Raw genomic sequence first — 10,274 nt, forward strand, 5'->3', positions numbered from 1 at the left:
TCAAGAAACCCGTTAATGAGGATGAAATTGGGTATGATGGGCTTTGAAGATGCGATTGTATGTAATCGTGATCATAAAAACATTGAGGATGGGTGAGCAGGAAGTTGTCAGTATTGTAGAGTAAGGATGATAACTGTTGAGTGTTAAAATGTAACTTCGAATCTTAAAAGAAAAAGAAATCTGAAAAAAGTACTATTGCGGACCACTTGGTATGAGAAGTTGGGGTTGTTTTTTTGCACTTCCCTTTTGCCCAGCTAGAAGACATAGGAAGGGGTCCCAGGTAAGTATTCACTAAAAAAGGATTCAAACTTATCCACCAGATTCCACAGGGGTAGGAGACTAGTGTTGAGTCGCAAGGGGGCAGGAATATGCCCCGACCAATGCTTAGTACAGGCATAGGCAAACTCGGCCCTCCAGGTGTTTTGGGACTACATCTCCCATCATCCCTAGCTAACAGGACCAGTGGTCAGGGATGATGGGAGCTGTAGTCCCAAAACATCTGGAGGGCCGAGTTTGCCTATGCCTGGCTTAGTACAATGAAGTCAGGGTCCACAACTGCTAGCACCAAGGCCATGGAGAGAAGGAATATGTTGATACAGAAGTAAACGTAACAACAACAACAACTTATAGCCCATGTTAATCAGCGACACATTCTTTTTTTATTTTTTTATTTTTGCCATACATAGAAAAAACCCCTAGCCCAGAAAAAAAATTTAAATTTTTTTTAAAAAGCTTTCTCCGTTTACAATCCTTATTTTCAATCACATATTTCCATGACTTCCCCACACCTCCCCTTCTTGTATTCCAATTCCAATTATTAGTTCAACAAGTTCTTGTCCCCAAATTTTTAACCTTATTATATTTAGTTCATTATTATATTTAGTTCATTTTATGTAATCAATTTTAACTTAATAACATCAATTTTATATATCAATACCCATTCTTAGAATCTTTTCCAGAGGTCGACCCCAATTCCCTTCCACGAATTCCCCATTTTTATACTCCTGGCAAAACAAAATAAGAAGAATCTAGATATAGTTATACACCCTTTGGATTCCCAAACCCCACCCCCCCTCTCCCGGTTTCGATCCCCAACTAATGTCCATCAGTCTATCTGCTATCAGCCTGGAGACCTCACGTCCGAGGCTCTTAATTCTCTTTCAGCTCCTCTCTGCCGGTTTTTTTTATACTCCTTTATATCAAACACCAAATCTCGGAGAAGCTCTGTCCCAATAATGTCCATTTTTCTTACAGTCAGACCTCCATATTTAAAAGTGGAGCTCAAATCTTGTTTCTTCATCTTTTTAATCAGTGACACATTCTTATACATTTAGTTCTACCATATATTTGGAGATATATATGACTCTGCAGGCCACAGGCCACAAATCTGCCACTGGTTCTGGTTGCACGTATCTGTTCATCTAACTAGACCCCCCCCCCTGCTTCCTTTCTGCACCTGGATGAACACAATTGTATTTAATGCATTGTGACTTCAATTAAATTGCCATTAAGAAAAGAAACCCAAACACTTTTAACTACAAAATTGGCCGCTTTGTATCCTTGGGGTATCGTATCCAAAGTTAATAAAAGCGCAAATCTCTCCCCCCCAAAAGTCATTAACCCGTCAAAATATTTCTTACTAGACATGGGCTCGGTGAATAATACATCCCCACAATCATTCATTGGCACAACACGCCTAAAATAAGCCATTACTAAAAACACCGGGGATTTAAAATGGCCCTTAATTATGAAAGGAGTTAAAAGCCTGAACATTTTGCCCTGCCACCCTCCTCGTGTTGTGGGTGCGAATGTTTTAGCGTGGAATATTTGACTCGGGAATAGAAAGAATGGAAAGGTCTTTCATATAATGGCACACTTTAAATATTTGTGTGTCGCTGCAAGTCGGTGAAAGTTTCACTATAGAAACACCAGGTCACCGAAAAATGCCTGGAAAGATCTGGACCATTTAGAAGAGGCAGAGGAACCAGAGACCAAATTGCAAACATGCGCTGGATTATGGAGAAAGCTAGAGAGTTCCAGAAAGACATCTACTTCTGCTTCATTGACTATGCAAAAGCCTTTGACTGTGTCGACCACAGCAAACTATGGCAAGTTCTTAAAGAAATGGGAGTGCCTGATCACCTCATCTGTCTCCTGAGAAATCTCTATGTGGGACAAGAAGCTACAGTTAGAACTGGATATGGAACAACTGATTGGTTCAAAATTGGGAAAGGAGTACGACAAGGCTGTATTTTGTCTCCCTGCTTATTTAATTTATATGCAGAATACATCATGTGAAAGGCTGGGCTGGATGAATCCCAAGCTGGAATTAAGATTGCCGGAAGAAATATCAACAACCTCAGATATGCAGATGACACAACCTTGATGGCAGAAAGTGAGGAGGAATTAAAGAACCTTTTAATGAGGGTGAAAGAGGAGAGCACAAAATATGGTCTGAAGCTCAACATCAAAAAAACGAAGATCATGGCCACTGGTCCCATCACCTCCTGGCAAATAGAAGGGGAAGAAATGGAGGCAGTGAGAGATTTTACTTTCTTGGGCTCCATAATCACTGCAGATGGTGACAGCAGCCACGAAATTAAAAGACGCCTGCTTCTTGGGAGAAGGGTAATGACAGGCTTAGACAGCATCTTGAGAAGTAGAGACGTCACCTTGCCAACAAAGGTCCGTATAGTTAAAGCCATGGTTTTCCCAGTAGTGATGTATGGAAGTGAGAGCTGGACCATAAAGAAGGCTGATCGCCGAAGAACTGATGCTTTTGAATTATGGTGCTGGAGAAGACTCTTGAGAGTCCCATGGACTGCAAGAAGATCAAACACATCCATTCTTAAGGAAATCAGCCCTGAGTGCTCACTGGAAGGACAGATAGTGAAGCTGAGGCTCCAGTACTTTGGCCACCTCATGAGAAGAGAAGACTCCCTGGAGAAGACACTGATGCTGGGAAAGATGGAGGGCACAAGGAGAAGGGGGCGACAGAGGATGAGGTGGTTGGATAGTGTTTTCGAGATTACAAGCATGAGTTTGACCAAACTGTGGGAGGTAGTGGAGGACAGAGGTGCCTGGCATGCTCTGGTCCATGGGGTCACGAAGAGTCAGACACGACTAAACGACTAAACAACAACAACAACAACTGCTTCCCCCAAAGAATCCTGGGATGTTTGAATTGAATTGAATTTTGTTATTATGGTCACAGACCAGTTCCGGCTCACTTACAGTATCAGGAAAATCATAAAGCACAACAGGAATACATTTCTTAAGGGTGCTGAGAATTCTTAAGATATCCCTATATCTCCCAAGCAGAGCTACAATTGCCAGAGTTCGATGGGAAAGAGGGATTGGTTGTTGAACCTCTCTGGAATTATAGCTCTGTGAGGGGAATGGATAAACTTTGCAAAAAAGAGCTTTTAAGCTCTCTGCCATACTTGGGAAGCAAAGCTCTCTCCATGCTCCAGAAGTCCCAGGTTGCTTGTGAGGGGGCAGTTCCAAGGGTTTGAGTATACACATTTTTGAGTATATGTGGATCCCTTGGAACCGAACCACTGGATAAGATGCAATTGTATTGTATTATTATTTTCTTAAAGTCTTCCTTCATCATTTTGGTGTGAATACACACGTTTCGATGAAATTTTGGCAGACGCAAAGCAATTTTTGCAAGGCAATTTCCCTTGATATAATGGCGTTTAGCATGTTGTTTTCACTAATATTGCTGTGCTCACCTTACATCATTAGTGTGCACATTACTCAGCTGTACAACTGCATTGCAAAATTCAGGAAAGTCTGGATTTCAAAGGTGGGCTCTGTTTCAATTCTATTGTTTAATGCTGTATTGTGTTTTTAATATTCGACTGGGAGCCGCCCAGAGTGGCTGGGGAAACCCAGCCAGATGGGCGGGGTATAAATAATAAATTGTTGTTGTTGTTGTTGTTGAAAGTGCAGGAGTTCACTATTGAAAGCAAAGTGAGCTGAATTTCTTCCCCATCTCTAACCACATGCAGGTCTTCATCTCTCTCTCTCCACTGATTCATTTTGGAAGCTTCGGTGCGTAATTTATACTTAATCATTCTAAGCATATAGCGTGTTCATTGTGGTTGGCTTTTATTGTATGGCTGTCAATTTGTGTGGAAGGCGTTCGCAGCTTAGTCATCAGCACAGCGCTGCTCCCCTGAGGGCTTGTTTGCTTCGTGCTGTGATTTCATGCTTCTATAATATTGTTGCGGGTCAGTCTGGATGCTGCCCTGAGCTGCTTCCAATTCTTAGGGTCTGGTGCCCAGTGAGGGCTAGAATCTAAGAGAGGAGGAGGTTGCTGAACAGGTCAGAGAACTTTCTTTGCACGGCGACGACCTGAGCTGGCCACTTAAGTGTCCTCATTAGCACCCCAAAAGAACGAGCCAGGTTGCAACAAAGTGAGGGTGCCCTCTGTGCTCATGGGTGGGCCTCTCCTCCACCCTCGCACCTAGCTGCTAGAAAGGAGAGCAATAGCCTGTGGTGTGCTAGCAAGCTGAGCTGGAAGCAGCCTGGGAGCCGGAGACACAGAGACCTGCTTGCTCTGTGCTGGATCCAAAACTGTGACTAATGGAGAAGCAAGATCTGTTGGGGTGTTGATGCTGTGAGCCCCTCCATCCTATGCTCAGGTTGTTGTTGTTGTTGTTTAGTCGTTTAGTCATGTCCGACTCTTCGTGACCCCATGGACCAGAGCACGCTAGGCACCTCTGTCCTCCACTACCTCCCGCAGTTTGGTCAAACTCATGCTGGTAACCTCGAAAACACTATCCAACCATCTCGTCCTCTGTCCCCCCCTTCTCCTTGTGCCCTCCATCTTTCCCAGCATCAGTGTCTTCTCCAGGGAGTCTTCTCTTCTCATGAGGTGGCCAAAGTACTGGAGCCTCAGCTTCACGATCTGTCCTTCCAGTGAGCACTCAGGGCTGATTTCCTTCAGAATGAAGAGGTTTGATCTTCTTGCAGTCCATGGGACTCTCAAGAGTCTTCTCCAGCACCATAATTCAAAAGCATCAATTCTTTGGCGATCAGCCTTCTTTACGGTCCAGCTCTCACTTCCATACATCACTACTGGAAAAACAATAGCTTTAACTATACTGGCCTTTGTTGACAAGGTGATGTATCTGCTTTTTAAGATGCTGTCTAGGTTTGTCATCGCTTTTCTTCCAAGAAGCAGGCGTCTTTTAATTTTGTGGCTGCTGTCACCATCTGCAGTGATCATGGAGCCCAAGAAAGTAAAATCTCTCACTGCCTCCATTTCTTCCCCTTCTATTTGCCAGGAGGTGATGGGACCAGTGGCCATCAGGTTGTAGATTTGTGTAAATGAAGCCATATATCCTCCATATACCACAGTCTCCACTGACCTTCATCCCAAGGAAACTAAGCCCTGGGTAAGTGCCTGTAACCCCTGGGGTCTTCCCTTGGAGACTGGGGCAGTGTGTAACAGTACAGTGGTACCTCTGGTTGTGAACGGGGTCTGTTCCGGAGGCCCATTCACAACACGAAAAGAGCGCAACCCGTAGCGGCTTGTTGGATCAGGCCAGGTTGCAGCGTGTTGGATATGTGAAGGTAGCGCTCCAAGACAGAAGTGGGGATGCAATGTGGAAACTTTGGGGGAAAGCTCAGGTTTCCTAGAGGCACCGGACTGGTCACTGTAAGAACAGGATGCAGGACTAGATGGGCCATTGGCCTGATCCAGCAATTCTTCTTATGTTCTTATTCAGAATGTGATTCTTGTCTTACTCAATATGCTTCTGTAGTTTTTCTGGTGATGGGAGAAAGTAGGGCATTGTTATGTACTGAAGTTCTCACCCTGGGCCAGCAGGGGGATACTGTAGATAGTTTTCACTCAGGTCCACGTCAGTTATTTTAGGCGGGAAACCCTGGGTTGTTGTTGCTACAGTGTTGACAGCTGGCTGCCTATAAAAGCAGGCCGGCTGAGCTGTTTGCTGTTCAGTTTCTGTTCCAGCTTACAAAATAAAGAGCTGCTTTGGAGAAATCGCTGTGTCGTCTGCCATGTCTACCCACTATTCAACAGGCATGAGGACATAATCTGACTTTGAGTTAGATTAGACACCTCTTACTCCTCCCCCAACCAATTCCTAAAGTTTTTAAAGTTTTTTTGGTGTGTTTTTTTGGCTACTGTGCCAAGGAACCTCTGATTTAATCCCCATTGACTCCTTGCCATTCCTGGCAGTTACGCCAAAGACCCCAGGCGTTAAGTACAGAGCATCAAAAGGAATATTAACATCTTCTATCAGCAATTACAGGAAATTATGTAGATATAAATCTTGTTTTATACCTTCTCCTCTGTGTTTTTTGTCAATCTTTCCCCTTTGATTTCCCCCCTCTTCTCTTTCTGAAAAAAAAAAAAAAGCTTTTAAGATCCCTGCTGTAAAAAAACCAGTGCCGTAATTAGTGAAATGTTACACCTGGCATTTTTATTCAGCGGGAAAATAACAGTTTCTTTAGCTTTCTTCTTTTTCATACACCCCAATATAAGCCCTCAAGGGCTCAGATAATCTTCTCTTTTTCTCTCTTATCTAACTTCTAATGGGGTGTGTCTGTGAGGAACAATAAATAAATATAATGCACAGGTTTAAATCTATCCCAATGCACACCCACCCACCCTTGGTCTCTGCGTGCTCCATCATTTAACTGATGGAAATAAAGACACTTAAAAAAATATTATATAGTATAGCAGTTACAGAAAAAGTTTGGATAGAAGAATATAGGCCTATCAAGATTTGCAGTTTCAAACCCTCCAAGACATCAACGGCAAAATCTGGGACATAATCTGAGACGCCATTGCCCCATGTTTCTTGAGCAAAATCATGACAGCCATTCTGGACTCTATGATCTCGTGCAATTCTCCCTCAAAAAAGCATTTTTTCAAGGACGGCACCTCAAAACATCTATTTTGGTGCCCCGCACAAGATCGAGGCCCAGCACTAAGTGAGATCATGGTGTCCAAAATGGCCGCCATTCTCTCATGAGAAAAAACAGGATGTCCCATGTTTTCTGGGACACTTGTGGGGTATGTAGTTTGTATTCATCGTTAAAAACAGCCCTCCAGAGGATCTGAGTGCAACTCTTCCGACTTGTGGTTCTCTGCAACTGCTGTTTAAAGTTCTCTGAAACTGGAGGCAGAAGAAAGCCATTGTGACTAGTAGCTGGTGATGCCCTTCATGAATTTGTCCAATTCCCTCCCCTCCGCTCTGAACAGAGGAGCGGTGCAAATGGCTACCTTCAATTGTCTTAAAGAGTTGTCATGTAGAAGATGAAGCAAGTTTGTTTTCTATTGCTCCAGTGTGTTGGGCCCAAATGGCAAGAGAGGAGATTCTGACTAAACTTTGGGAAGAACTATATGGCCACAACAGCTGTTTGACAGTGGAAGGGACTCTCACGGAAAGTGCTGGGCACTGAGAGCCAGTGTGGTGTAGTGGTTAAGAGCAGTAGTCACGTAATCTGGGGAACCAGGTTCGCGTCTCCGCTCCTCCACCTGCAGCTGCTGGGTGACCTTGGGCCAGTCACACTTCCTTGAAGTCTCTCAGCCCCACTCACCTCACAGAGTGTTTGTTGTGGGGGAGGAAGGGAAAGGAGAATGTTAGCCGCTTTGAGACTCCTTAAAGGGAGTGAAAGGCGGGATATCAAATCCAAACTACTCTTCTTCTTCTTCTTCTTCTTCTTCTTCTTCTTCTTCTTCTTCTCCTTCTCCTTCATTGGAGGTTGGAAACTGGAGACACTAATGGTTGGGTCTTTCCTCCATCCCTCTCACCTGTACCAATTAGGTGCAAAAACAATACTGAGCAGAGGCACCAACCTGAAGAAAATATTGGGGGTGGGAGCAGACAAGGATAGTGATATGGGAGGGAGGGAGAAGGGACGGCAGAAAAGAAACTTGAAAGTACAGTGGAACCTTGGTTCTCAAATGGCTTAGTTGACGAACAAATTGGCTCCTGAACGGCGAAAACCTGGAAGTAAGTGTTCCGGTTTTCAAATGTTTTTGAGAAGCCGAATGTCTGATGCTGCTGTCAGCTATTGTTTCCAGGGCACTTGTGCCAATCAGAAGCCGTGCCTTGGTTTTCGAACGTTTCGGAATGGACTTCTGGAATGGATTACGTTCGAGAGCCAAGGTACCACTGTAAATGACAAAGCTCTGGACAATATCCCTCCCCTTCTCCCACTCCAATTACAGTGCACCTTCTGTAGTTGCAGTTGCTAGTTGGGGAGGGATTTAGTTGAGAGGCGCCTGCAGCTGGGACTGACAATGGGAGCTTCTCTTGCTGTTGAAAGCACGTGTGGCCAATGGACTTTGCAACCAACACACACACACACACGTTGCAGAAGTAGCCAGAGAATGCAAATCTCAATTTCCTCTTTTGGTTTGGAACATTGAGGTGCTGGGATTTCTTCTGCCCACTCTGATGATATCCCTGTGCACACATGTTGTTGTTGTTTATTGAATTTATGTAGAGTGGTATCTCGGATTAAGAACTTAATTCGTTCTGGAGGTCTGTTCGTAACGTGAAACTGTTCTTTACCTGAGGTACTAATTTAGCTAATGGGGCCTCCCACTGCCACCACACAATTTCTGTCCTCATCCTGAAGTAAATTTCTTAACCCGAGGTACTATTTCTGGGTTAGTGGAGCCTGTAACCTGAAGCATCTGTAACCTGAAGTGTCTAACCCGAGGTACCACTGTATACCCGGAGGTCTCAGGGCGGTTCATATACCCCTTATAGTTCCAATTGCAAGGGTGGTAAGAAATGATGCCAGAGGTTTTGGTCCAATCCCAGCAACCATTTTTCAAGTTCCTTTACAGGGCCTGCTGGGAAATGAAGTCCAAACGTGGAAAAGAAAGGAAGGCAGCAACACCCATCCATTTTTTTGGGGGGGGAGCCCAGTCCCCTCAAAAAAAAAAATTGGGGCCCCCGAAGTGACCTGGGCCCCTAGGAGTTGGCACCCTATGATAGTGTGTTTGTGAGAGAGTGAGAGGTGAGCTAGAAACAGGCTGGGAGCTGGAGACACAGAGACCTGCTTGCTCTGTGCTGGATCCAAAGCTGTGACTAATGGAGAAGAAAGATCAGTTGGGGTGTGATGCTGTGAGCCCCTTCATCTTATGCTCAGGTTCCATATATGTGTAAATCAAACCATACATACTAAAGACACCACAGTCTCCGCTGATCATCGTTCCAAGAAAAACAAACCTGCCTAAGCACTTGGAACCCCTGGGGTCTCTCCCCACTAAGAGACTGGGGTGGTGTATAACAATAGGAGATGTCCTTGGTAAAGAGGTGGAGTGTTTTATCCCTGCTGATCTGACCAATCCTGGCTGCTTCTGGGCCCAGGGCGCCCCCCCCCCCGTTTCGTTAAACGTCTTTCTCTTGGCCTCCATCACGAAGCTGTGCTTGTAGCCTAATTGTAGCACGATAACATCAAACAGTCGTCCTGGATTCAGTACCTTGGCAGGCAGCCATTCTTATCTCAGACAGATCTGACAGCTCTAATGATTGATCAGATAATTAGCTGGTAATATAGGTGTGTTGCTCAGCGAGTGCCAAAATACTTGACGTGGCTCCTGTTTCCTTGACTAGGACCTGGGTTTCAAGGAACTTTTTTGGGGTGGGTGGGTGGGGGCACTGGCGGCAGGGCGGGAGGGAGAGGGAAGCATCTCGCATGGAAGCCAGCTGGAAGAGCTGTTGCTCCTAATTTCATTTGCTCCGTAGCACGCAGCTAAAGCGTGGAACTTGCTCCCACAGGAGGCCACCAACCTAGATGACTTCAAAAGGGGATTATACAAATTCATGGAGGAGGAGAAGGCTTTTGATGGCTGCTAGCCATGATGGCTGCCTCCACAGTCGGAGGCGGCAACACTTTGAGTACCAGTCGCTGGAAACTACAGGAGGGGAGAGATGCTCTTGTGCTTGGATCCTGCTCGAGAGTTTCCTGCGGGCGCTGTGAGAATAGGATGCTGAGAATAGGATGTTTTTAAGATGTATTCATTCAACTTGTTTTTATTATTGCTTGTTAGCTGCCCTGAGCCCGGCCTTGGCTGGGGAGGGCGGAGTATAAATAAAAAATTATTATTATTATTATTACTATTATTATTAGACAGGGCATAGGTTTTTCTTAGCTTCAGCTTAAAGCTTAATGCTACTTCTTGGTTATAGCAAAGAATTTCCCTTATGCGTCACTTAAGACAAGACCAAATTCCTCTGCTGAAAGCATCCTGCATCAGGGTGGGAGAGAATATG

The sequence above is a fragment of the Podarcis muralis genome, chromosome 15 (genome assembly GCF_964188315.1).
Source record: "Podarcis muralis chromosome 15, rPodMur119.hap1.1, whole genome shotgun sequence".
In the NCBI taxonomy this organism is placed as follows: domain Eukaryota; kingdom Metazoa; phylum Chordata; class Lepidosauria; order Squamata; family Lacertidae; genus Podarcis; species Podarcis muralis.